A 22,663-nucleotide genomic window follows, 5' to 3' on the forward strand; every position below is an offset into this window, starting at 1 on the left:
AAGAAAAATATGGTCATCCGGGGTGAATATGAATATGGATAAGGGGGGGGGGAAGAACTGATTTTCAGGAAAAGGAAAATGGGAGGTGAATAAAGTAACGGCAGGATGGTGAAAGATGCAAGTGGGGAAGCAGGGGTGATAAGGTAGAGAGCAGGAAACTTGAAAGGATGAGAACCTGAAAAAGAGCATAGTTGAGTAAGAATCTGGTAAAGGAAAGCAATGAAAAAAAGATGGGAACAGCAAGGTAAAGTGAAAGTTCCGGTGAGCTTCATGGTTTGGTTCATCTGGGGCTTAAGACAGACTTTTTTTTTTTGTTTTCTTTCTAACACCAGTGGAGGGGGACAGATTCTGGAAGCCTTTTTGCACTATGAAAGCAAAGGGAGGGGTTGTGAGAAGTTATTTAAAGATACCTTCTTGCTGCAGTAGTGTTGCTGTGGAATCCAGCTTCAGTTAATGAAGCTTCACGCAGGCACCAAGGCTCACCTTGGTGAGATGTGGTGGCCTGGCTTCGTTAGCCATTCAGGAAGGCTCAGTCCTTAATCGCTGATCTCAGAAGAAGCACACGTTCTTTTCTGGGTAAGTGTGAAAAACCTGGCCTGACTCTATTAATCCACGCTCTGGGAGATCGCACACACATCTTTGGTAATTTCTGAGTTATTCATCTTCTCTTTCGCAGTTCCCTGTTGTTCCCAATGAGAACATCGGCAATATCCCTTATTAGCAAGGTGCTATGAGGTGCTTGGGTGGTGAATGTGAAAAACAGAGGTGTAACGCCGTTCAGGTGACAGGAAGAGTAGAACCAAGACAATACACAGATAGGAATACCTAAACCACACCATTTCAAACTTTAATGTCCAAACAGGCAAAGCTATAGGACCATTTCAGAGAGGGTGAATTCCTTTCAGAATGAAAGGAGGATGTGAAAAGAACAGACAATGATAGAAGACAAAAATTGTCCTTCCTCTTTCCTTGCAACTGTCTTGGGGAAATTTTTAATTGAGAGCTTTTATCCAAGAGGATACTAAGGTGAGATAGATAGGGACAGAATCATTACCACTCGTCTACAGTGTATTCCTGCAAGTGAAATTAGAGTTGGCTAATACAAGAAACAGAGCAACCTGTTGCTGGCTGTGTGTGTGTGGGGGGGGAGTCCTTTGTACGACTGCGTATTTAGGTACCGGGTGCCTGATGGGGTATGTGACACCTACCCGATAGGTGCTTAAAGGAGATCCTTCCTCAGGGGTGGGATGCTTGCTGGTGCACAGGCGTGGAGCTGAGTCATTGCTGCTGCAGAGGACTGACCGTGCGATCCCGTCAGATATTTTTACGTGGCCTCTACGTGAGCTAGTCTGATGGCCTGGAGTGCTGGTGGTGCTAACAGCTGGCACACAGTTTTCAGCTCCTGCGACAAAATCACCATCACCAAGGTGTTTGGAGAGGATCAGCTTATATGTGAAGAGCAGCTGGTGGAAAGGGACATGAGCAAATGTGGAATGATGCTCAGAAACGAGAGGGACGGACAGATGGGGGAAGCATTCAAAAACGTTCAACTCCTGTGCAGTCTGTTTTGGTGCTAGATACCCAGATGCTCGAATCACTTTCAGGATGTTCTGTTTCTTCCTTATTGCTAGTCTCTTGTACAGGAGAAGAATTGCTCCCTTAAGTGTTGTCCTTCGGGGCCAAAAAGCTGTTATCTCTGAGGACTTTGACCTGGTCGCAGCGACATGTGCTGTGTCAGTTGCCATTCGACCCGTTCCCCTATTACTCAAACTCTGACTCCAGACTTGGCCACCTTCCACCGCAGCACGGCTCAGACACTCCTTTCGCAGGCGAGGCAGTCCTCTTGCATCATCAAACTGTCGTGAAAAGACAGCGCTGCTCTCTTCCCCACGAGTCTTACAGGTGGCAGAGCTCTTCAGAGCAGCGCCAGGTGCCCGGCCACCTTCTGTTTTCCCCGAGCCTGCCTCTGCTTGCTCTCTGCTACCGAGCCTGCTCTACGTTTTCTGCAAGTCCGGAGGAAAACAAAACGTGTGCGGTAACTGCTGTGTTTGCTTTTCTCTCTCATGTCTCTGTTCAGCGTCCCTCAGGACCTTTCTTGTCCTGGCAGTTTATCTTGCATTTTCGCTAGGCTCAGGAGGGGTAGGTTTTCAAGTGAGGCTGATGATCCATTTCTACAAAGGTGACTTCGGAACATGTAAACATTAAATAAAGCTTCCCTTTTCTTTTGTAATACAAAGCTCTCTTTTTCCGTGTCTAACCCATTTGAGGGGAATATATTTCAAACCCATGCTTTCCCCCTACCCCTTCGTGTCTCTCTTTCCCTAGAGGGCAGGTGGCTGAGGTGTTGACGGTGCTGAGAGCAAGCAGGTGGATTGCGCAGACACACCTTGAGCACGGCATCGCAGGGCACTCGTGCAGGCATGAACTTGTCCCGAGAGGCAGCTTGTCGAGGCTGCTTGACGGAGGAAGAAAGGCACTGTGGGAGCACTGAAATTAGTCACCCAGCTTGGAGCCTGCTCCACGAGGCTGGATTCCTCTTCACCTCGCAATAAGGTTGCACTAACAGTGTTGCAGGAAGCGCCTGTTTCTTCTGGCAGGGGTTGCACCAGAGAAGGTTATGGTTCCTGACTTAAAAATACCTGCCACGTGTCCCGTGCAGAATGCAGAGCTGGGTGGCTGCTCTGTGCCTTCCCTTCTCCCTCTGGTTTCTAGTCAAGCTGAAGTACAGGCATCCTATTTTAATTTTGCACTTGTTTTCACAGTACAAAATTCAGATCAGAATGGATATATAAGTAGGTTAGGCTGTGTCTTTCCTGCAGTGGTGTCGTGCCAGAGGTCACCCACCTCGTCGTGCAGCGCGGGTGCCACAAGCCTTTGCACGGGTGCAGTGCTCGCGTGGTGCCTGGGCTAGGACGGGGGTCGTGCACTGCTGGCTCTGCTTTCTTGGTGGGCAGCTCTGGCAGTAGCTTTACTGATAGATGTCCCTTTAATGACCCATAAACGTATACTCTGGAGTGTGTTTATAGAGGAATCCATAAAATATCTTCAGCTGATCAGTTGCTCATCAGAAGAACGAGGTCCATACGAAGGGATCCAGCAAGCAGTAACTGTCACGGAGATGTACCAATACGGAGCCGCATAAAGGGCCTTTGAAGATGGTCAATTGCGGAGGTGTGCGGTAGTGGCGGTAGCCTTGTCTTTTAAATAGAGCCTTGAGCACAGTTCTTGTACGGCAGCATGTGCGGGAATGCAAACTCCCCTTTGGACAGGGATTAGGAGGCGGCTGCTGCAGCCTGCTCAGCGTTGGTCTTCTTCCCGGGGAAGGCACGGCTTGGACCAGCCCTCGGAGACTCCCGTAACTCAGCCGTACAAAAGGAGCGTCTGATGTGGTGAGGAGGGGCTGAAAGGCTTTGACATACGTTTTGTCAGTCAAAAATTGCAGCCTGTTTTTCTCTTTCTCGTGTTGTGATTCACCAAGTCTTTCCAGTATAAAAACGTGGTCGTATAACATGGGATCGAACAGGCTGAGCCACGGAGCACAGTCATTCAGAGAAGGCAAATGTCCCGTCCTATGCTTCAGTGGAGAGCACTTTGTGACCTGGGTCATCAATTAGCAATGGAATAGTTCTTGTCTTGGGCTGGCAGCAAGATTTTCTTTTAAATATTTTAGCTCCTTGGTTCCAGCTGGCCAGTTGGTCTTCACGTTTCCTGAACTTGCTCCAGTGCATGTTGAGCAACGCCTTACCTAAAATTTTGGTTGCAATATACAGTATGAGGATGGAGGTGCTTAAAGTCATTTAGGCAAAAAAATACATATATATCTCAACACTGAGATATTTTTCCATTAAATTTCATTTGCTTTTGGAAGCAAAAGCAGTCCTACATTATCTTGTCATGCATACATTATTAATTGAATTCATTTTTAATTTAATGAAAAATTATGCTAGAGCAAGGGAGGAAGCTGTCTTGTAGCATCCTTGCTCTTTCTTTGCCTAGATAACCTCAAGCAGTCAAAGAGGTTAGATTTAAAATCCATTCTCGGTCAGAATTTTGCTCCTTAAATGGAGCAGCGTTTACATTCAGGAAACTATCAAAGGAGGAACGAGTGCATCGGCGGAGGTGACAAGTGGTATTCAGGTTGTGTAATCTCATTCTTGGTGGTTGGCAGAAGTTTCTGTCAGAGAACTGTCTGAAAAGGAGTTCGCGATGCAATTTCCCAGTTTAAGTAGTAGAAGGTCGGATCGTTATGTAAAGCTAATTATCATTCTTGTAAGCTGTCACCCTGGAAGTTAGTGAGTTGGCCACGAGGGCGGCTGTGTCAGAAAGAAGCTCTGGGTTGGAGAGCTGGTTCTGCCCGGCTCTCTGTTCCCCCGAGGATTAAGAGAAAATGTTCCCAGCAGATTGGAGCTTGCAGTTACTGACACTGTTCTGCTCTGTTCTCTTCAGTTTAAAAAAAAAAAAAAAAAAAAAAAAAAAAAAACAAAACCCAAACAACACACAAACATACTCCAGTCGTCACCACAGTCGGGGCCAAATTTTTATTTTTCTATTGTTGTGATAATTTAGGTCCCAAATAAGTACAGATGTAGCTGACTGGAGAGCAGACCTCATCTATAAGAGAAATGATCCATTGCTGTCAAAACTTGCCTTCAGCAGAAATAATCAAGCTCGTGTGCGGTAAGGCTGTCCGTTTACATCACACTGTAGCACAGTTTTGGGCCTGGGCTTCCACAGGAGGCCTTAAGACCCTTTTTAAAATGTGGCATAGAAATGCTCACAGCAGCGTTTCCTAATAACCGGTGAATTCCTGTAGGCTCTCGAAGAAAATACTTATTTTTTCGTTGTTTAAGTATCGAATCCAGAGCCCTAGCCTCGAGTAAAGGCCTGTACAGAAAAAGGCACAAATAAAAACCGAGAGTGTCTCTCTCTAGCCGCGGGGAGTTGGCAGTCAGAGCACGAGCCGACAGGTAATATCTGATGCGGACGGCCGAGCCAGGCGGCGCTGAGACGATGCACGAGCGTGGCCGGCAGCGGTACGGCCCCGGGTGCGGCAGCAGCACGGCACCCTCAGCGGACCCTGCTAAGCCCCCGCGCAGGGCTGAACGTGGCTCCTGCCCAGCTCCTCAGCGGGCACGGCACCTGCCGGAGCTGTACCCTGGCGGCGTCTCCGTGTGCTTCTCCCCACAGCTTCTGCCCCACTGCTACGCCCAGCGGCGCACCTCGGGCTCTAACCGTACCTCTAACGGTGCGGGCAGGAGCTGTTGAGTTCCTGGGCTTCATCCCTTTATAAAACGGGTCTGTTCGTGCTCCGTGCTGCACTGCTGTAGGATGCACCCTTACGCATGCACTTTACGTGGCTGGGCTCTCAGAGCTCTAGTTTTATCCTGGTGCAAAGTGAGAAGAGTTGTTTTTAAATGAGCGTATCATTTCGTATTCAGTTCCCTTTATTTTTAGCTTGTCCTACCGGGGCAGGTCTGTTTTGGTGAAACAGAGAAAAATTAGCATTGGGAGAAAGGGATTTAGAAACAGTCGTCAGGCTTTCTAGGCACGGAACAGGGAGAACCTGTTTGCCTCTGCCCGGCTTGCCAGGCTCGCAGCCTTCCCCGCTGCGGGGTGAGCTGGCTGTGTCCTCCCGCACTGGGTCTAACCAGCAAGGTGGTGCTGCTCAGTTACACAGCAGTTAGCCAACAACGCTGATCTGACCGTTTAAAAAGAAAAAAAATCGATAGTTATATGACTGTTTTGCATGATTTGGGGCTGGGTAGCCTTTTCCCTGGAACTTGAAGCAATTTCTGTTTAGTAAATCTTCTGTCTTCCTAGGCCTTGTGTTGCACTGAGAGCACAGATTATTCCACGGTGGGTTTCCCTGGGCTGTGTTCCTGTGTATGGGCGGCAGCTGATATTATTTGTTACAAATTACAGCTTGTGTTTTTGAGCTAGAGCTTCAGCAAACAGCGGCAGTAATCGTAATACAGAGAACTTGCACCATTTCTCGGAGGTGGGAACAGCTCTGCGTTTTGTACCGGTACGGAAAGATTAAAACGACTTGATCAAGGTCACGCAGCAAGCTAATGGCAAAGCCAGGACTGAAAGGCACTCATCCATCATCCTGCTTCTCCCCTTTATTTGCTAGCCCTCGCTGCCTCTTAGGGATATTTAATCTTCTAGCCTGCTGCGGGGGGGGCTGATGAAACACTTCAGTCCTTTCATGGGATCTGAAAGTTGGCTAATAATGTTTATTCCTCGTTTATGGCTCAGTGTATAAACTGGAAAGTGGGAAGTGTAACGTCAGCTTTGCAGAACTTTTAAAACGGGCTGCGTAAAGGCAGAAATCAGTCCAGCCGCACAGGTCCCCTCTGGGAACCCCGCGGATCCTAGCCCGTTTCCAAAAAGCAGGAAGCAGAACCCCGAGGATCCGAGGTCGCAGCAGCTGGCACAGCTGGGAATAGCCTCCGTTCTGCTCGCTTGCAGACGTTGAATTTCGGGGTGAAAACATCCGGCTCGGGCAAGGACATCCCCGCGGGGCGCCGGGCACAGGGCAGGAGGGCGGCACGCCGCCTCGCGCAGCTGGGGCAGGGTTCCAGCTGCAGCGCCCGTGGCAGCCTCGGGAGAACAACGGGGATCGGATCGGTGCTGCTGAGGGAAGGAGGGAGCCCGGCGTCGCGGGTGCTCCGCGTCTCGCTCAGCTTCCCCGGGCGTGCGGAGGTTCGCCGGGACGCAGGGGCGGCAGCGGGGCGAGCTGGAAGCGGGCGGCTGAGCCCCAAAGGTCAGTGCTGCCGCTACGTCCCCGCACGGGAGCGCGGCGCGGGGATGCTCGCCGTTCTGTTAACCCTGCTCGCTCACAAGCGGAGCGCTTGTGGCTGCGGATCGCCGAGGAGTGGGATCGGCTCGCAGCTGGCCCTAGGCGGCGATGCCTTGTAAGAATGCAGAGCGTGGTGCGCAGAAGGCAAGCGTGTCGTTTTCACTTAGCTAATGCAACTTCATTTCAATTTTTAGTGTGTTTTTCAGCGTATGTATATGACTGTCTTTTAAGTGGTTGGGTATTTGAATGGAGAAGGGTTAATTACACCCTTCGATCAGATTACGCTGCATGGGTTAGGCTAGCATGTAGAAAGCAGACGAAGTATAATTTGGCATCCCTTTTCCTTCGTGTGCCGTGGTCTTTGAGGCATTTTCCGTGTGTGTAGGATGTTGTCGTTAGCGTGAGCGAAACCTGCGTGCCTGTAGCCAGGAATGAAATCCCTCCTGTCTGTGGCGGAGTGAAGCACAGGCTCCGCACTCGTGCTGTGCGAAAACAGCTCTGGTCAAAAGGTTCTGCGCTGAGCATATACGTGTATTTTTCCTTTTAAATGGGTAAGTAAGTGCTGCTGATATGGCGTGGATTTAGGAGCAGTAGTTCTGGAGGGGCCAGGTTATTGTGTAGCTTAAATTCTTGTGGAATGAGCCAGGGCTTATTATCTTTGTGGCAAATCGTCTCCTTCACCCTAGGCTTAGATTTATACTGTGGCTGATATGAAACAAGCCTATTGCCGTTGCACTTCAGTTGGGATTTTCTACTTTAAGGCTGAGAGTGCATAAATATTTCCTGGTGGAAAAAAAGGGAGGGAGGTGGGGAACCAGCATAATTTAAAACTTGCCTCCCTGGGCACGCTGTTACCACCTACCTGGTTTAAAGATCAAGAGCGTTTCTACCAAACTACAAGTTATTTATGGACATAGCTGCCAGAAGCTGAAGACACAGGTTCTTATTTCACTGTAGAATACATTATCAACAAAGTCTTGATAATTTATGCTAACCCCACCCACTTCAGCTTACACTGCCAGAAGCTGAAGGAGAGCGGCTCATAGCAGCACCGCAAAATCCCTCTGAGTCTGCTTTCTTCTCTTCAAGCATTTTGCCGTAGGAGAGCTGCTACTGGGTATCTTTGTATTGTTCGAACTACCCAGTGACTGAGGTGCCGTGAGAAAGCTGGTTAGGTGGTTTTGGTTCCTCTTTCTCAAAAATAACACTGTATTTAAAAACTAAATGTGTATAGTGTGCTGGTGCTGGAGCCCTCACACTCCCCAGCCTCCTTTGTGACGGAAAAAGCACAATGCACAATACATTAGCATTCATGTATACGCGTGCACAAGCGCTGTATAGAGCTCTGTAAATGGGATCTCCAGAGGATTTCTGTTCCATGTGAATTCCCTTGGGAATGCGCGTGTTGGGGCGCGGAGCTCCTGCAGGGCGAGACCTCCGACACTGCAAGTGGCCGGCACCGGCAGCGCGCAGGATTTCAGGTCCGGGGCTAAGGAAGGGTAAAGTTTAGCAATGATTTGATGCAACCTGTGCCGGTTTCATCCAAACAGATCTTGTATTTCAGGGAAGCCTGTGGATTAAATATATTTGAGTGTCAATCCCCCCTTTTTTCCCTCCTGCCACTTGCGCAGAGTCCAGGGCGCGACAGAACCTGGTGCAGGCTCGCTGGGGCTGGGTCTCCGAAGGGGAGATCTCTTACCCCTGTGCCCTCTGCATCCTGCTTTTCAAAGCAGAGATGAAAATTAGCATCGTCTCTTACAAACAAGACTTGCCCTTAATAGGATTACAGAAGTATTTTAAACTCTGTACTCAGCCCGCTGCTCCTGGCACTGATACCGGGAGCGTGGGGAGTTTGGCTGTTGGCGTAAAGGTAAATGTAGGCAGCAAGAACCGAGCTGAAAGGTTTCTTCTGCCGGGGAAAACAGGTTGTATTCTGGGCGGCACATGGAAGGATTGCAGACTCCTGGCCTGGTGCACAGCAGTAGCTCTGTGGCTGGAGGGGACGGGGGGCAGAAAACAGCAGCTCCGGAGCTTGTCACCCTGCAGGCACGCCGGGGGGCGGCCGCAGCCCGGCACGGAGCAGCCCGCGTTACCTTGCACTGGGGGCATCTTCTCCAGAGGTGGCCCTCGGTCACCTGTCCCTCCGTCCTTACACGATCAAGTAACCGGTTGTTCCTGCGCTATTAGAATTTGTCTGGGCACCATTCCCACTTGCTTGCTCTAACCTCTCCTAATTAACATATCTGATTATTCTTTAACAATTTATAACTATTGACGGTGCGCTTCAAAACCGAAAGGAGTTTGTGCTCTTGGTGCAGAGCTTAGAGCACTGGGAGGGCACGATCCTGTGTGCAGAGGTAGCTTGGGGACGTAGAGGGTATAGATTTTTTAAAGCAAGTTTCTCTTCCAGAACAGAAGGCTTTTAGCTGAAAATATTGGTCTTTAAAGCAAAACAAAAAACAAACAAAAAACCAACAACAACAAAAACAAAGCAAAACAAAAAAAAGACAAAACCTCCCATGATAAAAACTTCTCACTTGGTTAAATATGATTAAATTTTTTTTTCCTTTGGGGGGGGGGAGGGAAACTTTAAAAATCTTTAATGCCCACTTGTTTCTCAGACTTGTGTAAATTGAGGACACTCCTATGTTGACTGAAAGCTGGGAAAATGTAGCGCTCAGGAATTTTTAAGAGATCTGTTTTCAGATGCTTTTCATGCTTGAAGGTGAGCTGGAGATGACCGATGAGAAATAATTGAGCAAGACTGCGGACAAAGAGAAGAGAGATGCAAGAAGAAAGGAGAGGCAAAGTGTGAAGTTGAGGCCAAGAGGTGGCAGAATGAGTGGACAGGAGGAAGAAGTGAGTTTGGAGTGGGGGGTGCGAAGGACAAAGCAGAGGAATTGGGCTGGGGTCTGAGCCCTCCAGTCGCGGGGAGGTGGTGGATCGAGCTGCTGAGTCAGAACAGGGCAGGTTTCACCGTGCGTGCACTGAAAAAGAAGCAAGGCAGATGTAGTGTCCGATGTACGCCTTGGGCCGCGTGCGCCTCCGAACTTCCTGTACCTCGGGAACAGGAACCGGCTGCAGTAGGCAACTCCTTGGTTTCATCGGGTTTCTTCGCACGGGCACATGCTGCTGTTAGCTCCCCGTGCTCCTTGGTTGTGGAAAGAGCTTCCTGTGTCCTGTTCACAGGGAAGAGCTTGCAAATGTGTTTGAAGTGTGTGTCCCCAAAGCAAATGCCAATATAACCTCCGCGCTCACACGTGTGGGTGGCTCGCGGCTGCTCTTTTGCTCTGGCCTGGTGGTGAGGACCGTCAGAGCGTGAGTCAGAGCGAGGATGGCAGGAGGAGGAACTTGAGCTTGGCACCCTTGCTCTGAAGGGTCTTGCTTATGTTCTGGCTTCTCTTGTTCCCCGTGCTTCTTCCTTCTGTTTGTGCTTTCTGAAACTGAATGCAAAATGTGTTATCCCAGCACTTCTGGAGACACCTTGGAGGTGATCTGATTCCAGTTTGTAGGTCTGCTGCCTTTTCTTACGGAACCCCAAATCTAATCTGGTTTTCTTCCCCCCCTTGCATAAAGCAGCAGTAGCAGTGCAACGCTTACCGACAGCCCTGGCACAGCTCCCTTTCAAAGCCGTGGGAACCCGTGTCCGATCAGAGATGCTCGGTTACAGGAGGAGGCTGTAACGGCAGCACAGCGATCGGCAGAGCCAGGCCCGACCTCCGCTCAACTTCCCGGCCAGGAACAGCGTGTCTGTGCTGGCTCATCCCTGTTAGATTATCCTCATGGCTTCCACTGCAGTTCATGAAGGGTTGCGTAGCCTTTCATTCCCTTTCAGTAGGTTCCATGGCTGAATAAACCTCTGAAGCATCCAGAAGATGACAGTGCATTACTGCTTGGTGGATTACGTATTTACAGTTACTCTAGGTTCATCCGAAAGCTTCTTTGGGAGGTCTGAAATCTCTGGTTAATCAGACGTGGGGAAGGACTTTTAACCTGACACTTCTCATAATGGTAAAGACTAGAAAGCCCTTGTTACGTTAGCATGCCAAGAGTTTAACACAGCTCTTTGGTTTTTAATTCAGACAGTTCAAGCCAGGGGCAATTTTAACTGGGTGATCGCAAGCATCCTTTTGCTTTTGCTGAAATAAGATGTCGGCTTCGCTGGACACTGAGCTGATACGCAGGCGGTGGGAATGGTTTGCTTTCTCTGCAAATGAATTTAATGCAGTGTGTGGTCCTGATGGGGTTTAACTGCTCATAGAGGGGGCAGTTCTGTTTTTATGACTCTCCACTTGAACTGAGTCTCTGGGTGCAGCTCGTTGCTGTAACCAAATGTGACAAACTAATGAACTCCAGCAATGTGTGTTTTCTTCTTTTCATTATGTATTATATAGCAATTTTCCTATTCACAGTGCCATTGAGTAGTCAAGGATTTCTCAACATTTTTTCCCCAGGGTTTATAAATTAGTGCTCCAAACGTTGTTCGGGATTGGAAGGTAGCAGATGAGATTTCAGCCCTAAAGGAGTGCTTTAACCATGCAAATATGCTTTAATTTCTGGCCACAGCTCTTCATTTGTGTATTTCAGAAGGTTTTGTCCTCCTTAAAACTGAACCATAACATTACACTTTTTTTTTTCCAAAACATCCAAAGCTTTTGAATCTTTTTTTCATCTGTGTATGTTTTCTTGTACTAATGTTTTAATGGAATAGCTTACTTGCTGTATTAGACAAACGTAACGTGTAAATACACAATGTATGACTGCAGCTTGTTCAGTGTCACTGTGCTGAAAGCTGGTTTGGGAGTGGAAGTGGGCAGGACCAATGTTTGTCATGCCTTTTTCTAATTCTTCACACTCCCCCCCAAAAAAAAAAGTGCATATTCCTACAGTGAATATGATTTTATTTTTTTTTTAAGTAAAGATTTTTTGATGCAAGATGTGAGATCCATATCAATATGTGCCATGAAGTCAAGAGTCAGAAGGTAAATTAAAAAAAGCAATAAGCTACTTAATTTCATTTTTTCCATGGTTTCTGAGCAAATCTTATAATTTGGAGTGATGGGAAGAGGGGCCTTGACTCAACATCTTAATGTTTTCCATTAGTGATATAGCAATAAGGCCAGATGTTTGTATGGCATGAAACACACAGCAAGCCCCTTGCAGAGCTTGAGATAAGAGTTTCAACTTTGGGCATGTGGCCTAACACATTTGTTCAGGTGTCTGATACACAGATGTTCTTCTCTGAAAATGCAAGCAAGCCCATGGCTGTCCCAGCCTCAGAAGCCTGCCTTCAACAAGCTTCTGCATAAGCAAAGCCTTCTTCAACGCCAGCTTCTGCTACACAACCAGCTTCTGGTAGCGTCGGTCTGGGGGAACATCCGCAGCACAGGAGCCATTTGAAGAATTTTCTGAAGTGAAGTTGATCTCATCTAGTACACCAGGAGAAAACAAACAAAGCACGGACTGAAAAAAAAAAAAAAGAGGAAGAAATGGTAGTGATTTCTTAATTTTGCACAGTTTCATCTGATGCACAGTGTTGACAGCTTCCCTTTAAAAGGCGCCTTTCCCAGCTTCTTACACTACCAGGGGATCTGCTCATGAGCACACATGAAAATACTTAGACTGTCATAGACTGAGACTCTCCATTCCCTGTTAATGGTTGAACAAGGCCAGTGCAAGATATCACTTTCAGAAGAGTGTTTTTCTTAAATTCTAGTGTTTGTGGTTGCAGAGAGCTATTAAATTCATGCCCAGAAGGTTAACCAGAGCTGTGTTGGCTCTTTTTTTTTTTGTCTACAAACTAATTTGTCTAATACTGCCATGGTTGCTCATAGCTTTTCGCAGGAACAACATAATGAGATTAACAAGCCTCGGATCGCTCCATATCTGATACTTAAATCCCCATGGGAAGCTGTGAAAGTGTCAGAGCTCTGCTGCTCTTGTGTGGGGGCTGCACTGGCAAAGCAAAGAGTTATTCTTTATGTAAGATGATGAAGATTTGGTTGCTGGGAAAATGGAGTAGCTAAGCTTCAGGCTGTGTTCTTGTAGCCAGCATGATTTAAGAAACAGAGAAAAGACGCTGAGGCTGCCAGCCAGGGAGTTCATTATTGGAAAGAAGAGACAAACATCTCCACCCTGCGCCCCGGCGCTGATGCTCTGAAGAGGAAAGCGAGTTTCAGAGGGAGACGCTTCTGCTGCTGGGAGAGCTGCTGCGACAGCTCGCAGCACCACGAGCGGAGCTCCTGGGAGGGAAAACCCGTGTTAGAAATATCAATTTCTTCTCTTTTGCTACCAGTTAGCAATGGTGCATATGCATGGTGTCCCAAAACACTTGCCGCTTACCTCCTTGCCCTCGCTGTCTGTGCCTGCTTCAGGCTAAGAGGCAGTGAGCCTATAGTTTGACAGGTGCCTGCAGCCTGATTTATGGAAACAGATTGATGCCTAAATTACGTTTCCCCCTGCTTATAAAAACATCCTGGATTGATTGATTGAGTGCAAAATTAGAAGCTTTTTCTTAAAAGCAAAACCAAAATGAGGGTGAACTGTGTATTATTGAGAAAAAAGGGGGAAAAAAAAGGTCAGTATTGATTTTGAAGCACGCTTGTGGTTTTTTATCCCGTCTTCAGTATCGCTGAGATGCTAATGGCTGCAATATATATTTCATGGAGATCTCCACCAGCCTCTTCTTTGCACATCCATAACTTCCAGCCTCTTCTGTGCAAGGTGTGTTCTGATTTTTAATTAGCTTCCCCAGTTTCTCAGCGGTGTCTGTGCGCTTGGCAAAAATGGCTCCTCTCCAGTTCTTGAGCAGAAGTTAGCTTGGTGAGGGTTGTGAAGATGTTGCTGTTGGCTTGTGAAGGACTGTGCTTACTTGTCAGAATAATTCCTCTTTTCTCCATGCGTCAGTGTATGTTAACAAACATCAGAATCCTTCAAAAATATTTACTCCACCAAGTGTCTCTGATTTTGAATACTCTCCCCCTTCCAAGGCTTGATCACACATGGAACTTTTCAGGAACAGCTGCGCACAAATAATTCCAGATGCAGACAGCCCCTGAATACAATGTTCTGCTCTGTATTGGACCTGTTCGTGCTGACCTTTTCCAACCCCTTTATTGTTTTTTAAGCCCAGGATTACCTCTTTGCTTATTTAAAATATAAATTCTAGATACCTATACGTGTGAATTTTCACATTTAAGCAGTGAAGCTACTTTTATTCATTGTTCTACTCTCTTGTCCAGCTGTCAATGTTGGAAGTACTTTGCTGCCATTGCAACTGTCCTTAACAAGAGCTGTAGTGTTTGTTCGGTCTGCAGAGCCACACAAGCAGTGAATACCGGGCTTTGCTTTGGTGCTTATGCACTTCAGGAGAAGAGACCCTTAGGCCCCCTGGGAAGTAGTTCCTCAGTTAGATGCTCAGGTCAGAAATGCTGGTATGGTATAGCAAAGGTAAATACGAGCTTTGTGGCCATAAGATTGTGTGATGATAGTTTTTTCCTTTAAGGGGCATTGCATTCAGTTTATTGATTTTGATTTTCCTTATTTCTTTTTATTGAGGAAATGTCAGAGCAAAGATCATTATAAATCCTCTAAATTGTTTTCAGATGAGTCAACGCGCAGTCAGTCGAACAATGGAATGTGTACTTGACCGCATTTGCTCAGAAAACAGCCAAGAAAACCACCAGAAAGAGTAGGTCTGGAATTGCTTGAACCTTCTTGGCTGCTCCCTGTACAAGGAAGAGCATGTGTAGCTACGCCAGCTGGAATGCAGCTGCTCCTTAAATCTGGCACCTAATGGTGAGCCCTGTCAAAGCACATAACGTTGGAGAATGCTGATCGGTTCGTTTGCAGGCAGAAAAGTATGGGTGAAGACTTGATTGCAGAGGTGGAGGAAAGCCCCACCACATCTCCATATGCAAGTCTTTCAGACTAGGTATGTTGAAGGTGGAATTTGTGTGGGTTCAAAAAGCCCCGCTGGGTTAATCCAGGGCCAAAAAAAAAAAAAAAAAAAAAAAAGGCAGGTATTCCTGTAGGTATCTGGTTGTTCCACAGATTATCGGTGGCTCTACTACCATTTAAGTCTGTGCTCCGTCAGCTGTCTGCTGCTCTCCAAAATGACTCATAGTGCCTGGAGTACAATCCTTGGAGAGAATTTGATATCGCTTAGTTGTTTTGCTATGAATTTTTTCTCTGGATTCTGCGGTGACAGGTTTAGTGACACGCGTGACATTACTGAAAAGTGCTATGTAAATGCACACCTCAGCGTCATCGACAACAATGCTGTAAGCACGTGATGCCAGTGCATGGTGCAGAAACCTCCCTCTAGGCATTTTCAGTGCTTTCTGCCTCTTTGATCAGTAGTAAAGATGTTAAAAAAGCTTGATATATTTGGGTGCTAACATATCATAGTTGTCATGTTAAATTTCTGGAAAACATTAGAAGAGAAAAAAACTAAAGCTGATAAGCAATATACGTTTATATATATATATATATATATATGTATTTGACTCTTTCATACCTTGTAAATTACCATGGCATGGTTTCCTTTTGTGTTCAGTTTGTCGAAGCAGTCTGCATCCTTTGTAACTTTGGCTCTATGTACAGCAGGATTGATACGTTTAACATCCTGGCAAATCGCGCTAGTGGGCTGCCAGCACAGGAGAAAAGTACCTGTGATACCGTGGGATAAATAATCATGTATTTCGTATTTTTCTTCCTTCACAACTGCTTAACTATCACATCTGACTCTTCTAAGAGTACCTGTTACATTGATGAACGAGATGAAGTTGTGTGAAAGAGAAGGCCTGTCTGAAAGCTGTCGTGCAGCCGTGTGGAGCATTCAGCACCTTTGGGAGATAGCAATGTTATTACAATCATGTGTACACACAAGAGCAGAGTGAAAAAGGTAATACATGCTTGCATATGTTACACTTCTTCCTTCCTGTTCTCTCTCTTAAGGGAGTGGAAGACAAGCTTATAACCGGAAATAGTACAGAAACCTTTTTTTATGTTCTTGTTTGGTGTCCTAATGGGAAAGACTGACATTTTATAAGTTTGCAATAGGTTTTTGACATTTGTTTGGTTGAAACATCTCACTGCTGTCACACACAGAGGATTTTGTCTTCTCCTCTGCCTGTTGATGCCACGTTTCTTCTGCCTGTGCTGGAGGCTGCCCAAGGCACGCGGCGAGCTCGGGTGCAGCGCCCTTCTGTAGGGTCTGGCCCGGTGCTGACTTGTAGCACTGCGCTTTCAGCACCGTGAGTATAACACTTACTTTAGGGAGATCGGAGTAAAACTACCAGGGCTCCCAGAAGGATTTCTCCATTTATTTAATCCTGTACTCCCTAATAGCCTCCTCTAGCCACTCATCTCCTCCATTATATGACAATACCTTGTCCTAGTGCTGGCCTGTATTTTACGAAGGGTGGTGAGTTTTCCCGTTCATTGTTTTCCACGACATTTTGGGGGGAAGCCAGTTGATGCGTGCCTGCATAACTTGGAGGGGGCTTTCTTGTTTTTATTTTTGGTTTGTTTGTTTTCCAGCAGCATCAATCCAATAGGTGCTAATGTCTTCTCCACAGTTTACCTTCCTGTTGATGATTTCAGGTAAAATTTTGTCACATACTCTGATGGAAGCAGTTAATTCAAAATGAGAGTTCTCTGAAGATCCTCTGTAGCAGTCATGCATTGGCCGGTTTTGCACAAGTTTTTATAGCACTGCTGTGTCAGCTGGGAGCATGCAAAAACTAATAAATATAAAAAAGAAAAAGGGTGTCCTCTGGCTGACGCAGTGGTCAGTCTCCTTGTATAGGGTCAGCTGAGATGCAGCACAAGAGTGGCTGTTGGCATGTGCTCTGCAAATCACTACAGCAGTCCAAGATGTTACCGCCTGTAGGCTTCTCCTGTAGCATAATTATTGAAGCATTCAAGGGTCTCTCATCTACTTCAGAGCAAAATCAGACTTCTTACCTTAATTTCACCGTGTCTGCTTTGGAGATGCTCCCTCTGCTCACCAGCAGAGGTGAGAACCTGTGGGCATCGAGTACTTCGGTCCTGCTACTACAGCCGATGTCCGACTCTCCCCTCCAGGAAGATTGCCCAGGCAAATAGTTCCGTTTGTGGCAAGGTCTGTGTGCCTAGCAGGGAGGCTCTGCTGACATAATTGCATGGGTGGAGCTGTAGTGGTGAAAGCTCTGTAATGTGGAGAAGACCACCGACTGAAAGGACAAATGTCTTCTGGGAATCTCTGCCTAAATTGGGCTGCGTATATGCAGTCACACCAGAGACTGAAAGGCTCATTTAAAGAAATGCTGATCTACTCGAGTGACTTCTTATCCTTAGTACAACTGACCCCTCAAGCATTTAAAAGGCAGCAGTCAAGTTGCTGAAAAATCACAAAGGTTGACTTTTAAAAGTATGCCTTTTAAGGTGCACTTTGATTTTTTTTTTTTTTAACTTTGCCCTCCAGTTTAAGTTTTTAAGTGCAAGATGGGTCATGTTGTTCAGCTTCCCTCTGCAAGATGATTTCCTAATTAGAGTGAAAGCAGAAAATATTTCTTAACTGTTTGACTCCATGACTGGAACTTTGAAAATACAGAGAGCTGAGAGACTTGCAGTGAATTAACAAGAAATTTTAATACTGTCTTGCTCATTTTTGTATTCTGATGTTATTATAATACAGGTCCAGTGGTATTTATGCAGGTCATGCAAGTCCTAATCGCTGGTCTGCCGACAAAACTATTTCCATGTTTCTCGTCGGCTCCTTGAAAAACACCAGGCAAGGTATTTTTTCTGGATGCATGCGTATAAATACGCACACGCTTTCTGTTTCCTCTGAAGGGGATTTGAGGTACAGCTCCACGTAGAATCGCGTCGCGCAGCGGCAGCACCCGCAGCCCTGTGCAGGGCTGTACCGGCAGGCAGGGCCAGGTAAGCAGCGAGCTCCAGCTTCTCTTCTTTCTGGGGCATGGCGGAGCCTTGGCCACGTGGAGAGCACCCAGGTAACGCTGTCTGCCCCGGAGGGTTGTTCGTTATCTCCCACGGGGAAATTACAGCAATGTTTTTATTTTTTTTAATCATTTTTGTATATCGTGCTGAAGTGCCATGAAATACCGCTTTGATTTCAGAGTATGTCTTACATTTCATGAGCTCCAGCTCCACAGCAGCAAGGGGAAGACGAGCTGTTGATCTCACTGATGTGAGACTTGGCAAATGAGCCTTTGTATCTGGTTACAGCTAGCGATACGCCGACATAGGATACGGCAGTGGGAGCACACAGCCACTGATACATTAAAATGGTGTTAAACACCAGCTGATGCTCACGTGGGCTTTTTAATTAGTACCTGGCCTCGTTCTGAATCTAGATGTACCTCTCCATAGGGAAAAATTTTGATAAAATCCCCAGTGGCTCATGAAAGAACAGAAGGTAATTTTCTTTTTGGCCTTTTCTCTCTTGTGCATATGCAAAGTTTTCTTGGTGCCTGCTAAGGAAAAAAAATATATTACTAGGGAGTCTAGATGTCCAGAAATGGAAAGACGCCTACAAAAGAACTTCAGGCTGCTATTTATTGAAAGAAAGTACTTGTGCAATTATAAATGGAATGTACGATGTGGTATTGCGTGGAGTTTTGTGGACAATGCGTCTCTGGGCAACTTACCTGGTGTTACCTACTAGAAAAATCTGATTGTCACTCGGCTATTTGGCTTAAAAGAGAAAACAAACATTTCATTCTCGCAGGTAACAACGTCTCGGCCTGCCCATTTAAACACACTGGGACCTGTGTCAGACAATGGTATTTGCTGAAAGCAGCGTGCAGCAGGACTGACTGCGGGATACACAGTGTTCCAGTACGAGTTTTTTTAAAATGAGTCCAAAAGTTGAAGAAAACAGGCTAGTTACTAAATATTACTGGCTGTGAGCTGCGAGGTACTCAGGGGGCCCCAGGTTAATGCACCAGATGTGACTTTCTGGAGAATAGATTTATTTAGGCCCTGTCGTGTTGATGAAGGGCGATAGGTTGCAGTAACGCCGTGCTTTGCACATGGCTAACTGCACCAGGGGGAGGAGTGCGACTGCAGGAGAGGAAAAAGGCACCAGTGGGGTCACCGTGCTGCAAGCTCCAGAGCAGTGGGCGGCGTGAGCGCCGTGCACCGCATCGGCGATGAGCGCGACCAGTTGATGGTGCTGCTTTGCGGAGCGCCGCTGAACTCTCAGCTGGTGCTGCAGACCCTTCGGTCACGCATGGGGAGCTTGAGCCAGAGCGCTGAGATTGCTGGCAGTTGCGTACCCAGAGAACTGGCTTTGTTTAGGGTTTTAAAGGTGTTTTGTTATCGCTCATCAGCTTGCGGAAATGCTGATCAGTAGGGAGTACAGTCATGCGTGCAGTGAACAAGAAATACAGGTTTTGGAAATAACTTTCATCATCTTCAGTGCTGTTTAAAGAGGGAAAATATGGAAATAGAAACTACAGGTACTACTTCCTTGTTATGTGCCCACTCTTGATAATGACTTTGCTTTTGCATATGCATCTCATAAAAACTGTAATAAAACCCTTTGGAAAAGTATTTATTAGTAATTCAAAGGAAGTAAAGCCAATGAATGTGCATATGTGGTGCATTAGCATACATACAGATTGAACTTCTGATTAGATTGAATACACCTGCTTTTGCTGATTCCGTAAATATGTTATTCATATGCTTACTGATATCGAGCCTTGTCTCTCAAAGCTCCTTTCCCAAACCTGGCCCAAGCATTCCCCTTCCCCAGCCCTCCTAACACTCTTTAAGTTAGCTGATCAGAGAAACAACACCCATTCATGCTGGATGTTTGCTGACGCTAGGTACAGCCCAGATAAAACAGAAAGGAAACGTGCACATCAAATGACACGTTTTGCTATTATTACAAACTTAAGAGCTTAATGATACTTTTCATTACCTGCAGAGGCACTTTTGAGTGAGTTAAAAGAAATTAATCGAACCTGACCGGCTATCAGTACAATAGCAAGTGTATGGCAGCATGCTGATAGAAAATAACACTGAAACCTGAGCAAGGGGTTGGTTCAACATTGCTTTATGTGCAAATGTCTGCGGCGATTGATGACGTGGGAAGAGTTGTCCTGGTGTTAGTGTGGTCTAGCAGGAGGCTTCAGGTGCAAACGTGTTTTGTTGGTAGGAAATCTGTCTTTTCTAATGTGCTACCAATGTTTGCCTATGCTGGGAAAACAAAATGAGGTCATTTTCAGAGAATATATTTAATTACTGCTGCATTTACAATAAAGATTTTGTTGAAAGGCATAATTATGTAATGGGAATACAAAATGATATCAATCTCTTTCCAATAATAGAAAATTCTGTAACGTTTTTTTACTAACTGTTTCTTTCTGCACATTTTCCAAAACATAATGAGGAGGCAGCAGGGCAGAAACGTATTGCCTGTTCATTTACTACATGAAAAATTAAGCATAACAAACTGGAAGAGGGTACTAATATAGTTTAGTGATCATTTAGATTTTGCTTGAAAAACATTTATAATTAATTATGAGGATCTTGGGAAATTCACAGAAATGAGTGCCAAGAGTTTCCTTGCAAAGCACATTTACGAATCTTACATTAAATTTAAAAATCTTTGACTAATTACCTGACTAATTTGATGTATTTCAGGGAAAAGAACAGAGCAGCTGAGTCTTCTTTTATGTTCTGTTTGACGTAAGGAAGAACTTGGGTAGCACAGCAATCTCAAACGTATTTTCAAACAAGGACAGAATATTAAAAGAAAATAATATTCAGGACCAAGTTTGAGAAGACCCTCAAAGGTCTCACCTCAAGGTTGAGGTGAGCCCCTTCGTGCCTGGGAAGGAGGCAGCCCCAGAGATGTGAGGAGCTCCGGGGGGCTGTACTGGGACCCCGGGAGGGTGCCGGTAATGCGGCCACAGCCCTGGGACTCCACTGGCCCCATCCAGGGGAGAGCAGGGAAGGAGCCTGGCCCGGGGGTGGGCTCTGGCACAAGGGGAGGGTTCCAGCTCCCGTATCAGACAGGAAGATTTGTAAAGCACAAAAATGGCCACTGGAAATCCATGCCCGCGTCCCACTTGAAAACATGACTCAGAAGCCTAGTTTGAATCTGCCCTGGAAGTTGTGTGCCATCTTACAGTTATTGCTTTGTCCACTATATTCTTACCTTTTTTTTTTTTTTTTTTTTCCAAACCTGCTGTCTCCAAGCCTTTCCTTTTTGCTGGGTTACTCATTACGCGCTAAAAAGTCTCCTTTCAGTGTTTTGGTTCTAAAACCATCAAGATTTCTAAGAGAAGGGGGGGAAGTCTGAAGAGCACTGTTGACTGTCATTTTTCCTGGGCACTAAAATGAATGTGCACTGGTTTCAACAATATCTAATTCCTTTGTGAAGGATAATAGCCTGGTCACTTCATTGTCCTGCCTTTTTGCACAAGTGCCGAGGTAATGGAAATGCTTTCATTTTCCAGACTACCCTTGAGTGCTTGAGACAAATGCTTTCAAAAGCTAACTCACGCTTTTTTTTTTTTCTTCTGTCCAACAGGAAAAGCTATAAATCTGTTCATCACCTGTCCATTTAGGTGAACATGTTGCACCTGCAGCCCATTTTAATGTCTTAGAATAATCAGACAGTGTACTTTCACTGGAAGGTACTTCACTGAATCAGTTGAGGCTTTGTCTATTTATTTATTTTCCCAAGAGGGCATTTTATTACTGACAGCATGAGTCAGGACAATTAAAGGTTATGGTGAAATATTCCAGCTTCTGTGATGCAATAGGAATCGTAATGAATGTTACCTTAAAATTAACACGCTGTGTGCTGTGTAACCTGTAAGGCAGAAGCCTGCCAGTTATCTCTGTCCCATAACTTCTTCCCCATCAACCTGAGTGTGTGGGCAGGGCCTGGGAAGGAGAAACGATGTGCTTCTGTGTTTTGGGGCCGTCTGTGGGCATTGGGTTTGTCAGCGTGGGGACAGAAGTTTGTCCAGGCTCACCTTCTGTGGGAAGGAAAGAAGGCAGCCGGGACTCCTGGGTCTTATTCCAGGCTTCGCTGGCTCAGCCAGCGGGTACATTCTTCTTGTGCATTGTTTACACTTTTTTAAGCACGGTAACAAAATGTAGCTTTTTTAGGGGAAGATATTGAGTTAACTGTGAAGAGCTGTATGGCTTAAGTATAAAAATTACTTCAGGGCAAAACTTTATCTTATTCCTCTTGGTCTTTTGAAACAGGATTGGAAAGTGGATTTAGTGGCTGAGTGTAATTTTCAGCAGGATTGTCCCTGTGTTTTAAGCTCCCCTCCCGACCCTTTAAATTGTACCAATTTTGCCCAAGGCGCCAGGGAGGGGTGAGTGTTGACACAGGTGTAAGCAGGGTGTTGCAGATGCTGCGTTCCTCGCTACGACTTCCTGTTTTTAACTGCAATTTATTTTGATGCAAAGGCCCACAGTCCATCTTGCCAGACATTCATCTACACAAACACATGTATTTTCCTCCGCTGGCCATAAAGCCCCAGCTTTCCTTGTCCCAGGACAGCAGGGATTAGTTTTCCCAGCAGTGGGAATGGACAGCGCCTTATGCTAAGGGTTGCATGACGATGGCAAAGGAAAGCATGTAGAAAATCATTCTATGTTCTGATATCTGCTTGAGTCCTTTTCTCTCCCCACCTGCCCTCTGACTTTGCAGTTCTCTGCCCTAGCCAACACAGCTATACAGATAAATTTTGTTGCTTAGAGAAGGTGCTGGTATCCTCCCATCTTTTATTACCCCCATGCACAAGCGAAATGGTGGCACAGATACCACATAGAATTGATACTGGTGCAATTGTGCCAGGAGAGATTTAAAGGCAGAGGAGA

At 46.1% G+C, this 22,663-nt stretch overlaps 1 protein-coding gene and 1 long non-coding RNA gene across 6 annotated transcripts in view; one reads left to right on the plus strand and one right to left on the minus strand.

Annotated features, from left to right (window-relative positions):
- The window catches only part of ARHGAP32 (Rho GTPase activating protein 32), a 262,161-nt gene that overhangs the window by 63,919 nt on the left and 175,579 nt on the right, over window positions 1-22,663 (plus strand). Inside the window, exon 1 of one of the 5 annotated variants that reach the window (XM_066981263.1) lies at window positions 5,854-6,766. The exons of the other annotated variants lie outside the window; for them this stretch is intronic. The gene's annotated coding sequence lies outside the window, so the exon portion shown is untranslated. Of the gene's footprint in view, window positions 1-5,853; window positions 6,767-22,663 lie in introns of those variants that run through there. 5 annotated transcript variants of the gene reach the window in all.
- On the minus strand, window positions 15,327-17,247 carry LOC125182769 (uncharacterized). Its single transcript, XR_007163289.2, has 3 exons — window positions 16,772-17,247; window positions 15,563-15,648; window positions 15,327-15,472 (listed from the first exon to the last, which is right to left on the minus strand). It is a non-coding gene; the product is annotated as an uncharacterized lncRNA (long non-coding RNA).

Source organism: Anser cygnoides, chromosome 21, assembly GCF_040182565.1.
Source record: "Anser cygnoides isolate HZ-2024a breed goose chromosome 21, Taihu_goose_T2T_genome, whole genome shotgun sequence".
Lineage (NCBI taxonomy): Eukaryota > Metazoa > Chordata > Aves > Anseriformes > Anatidae > Anser > Anser cygnoides.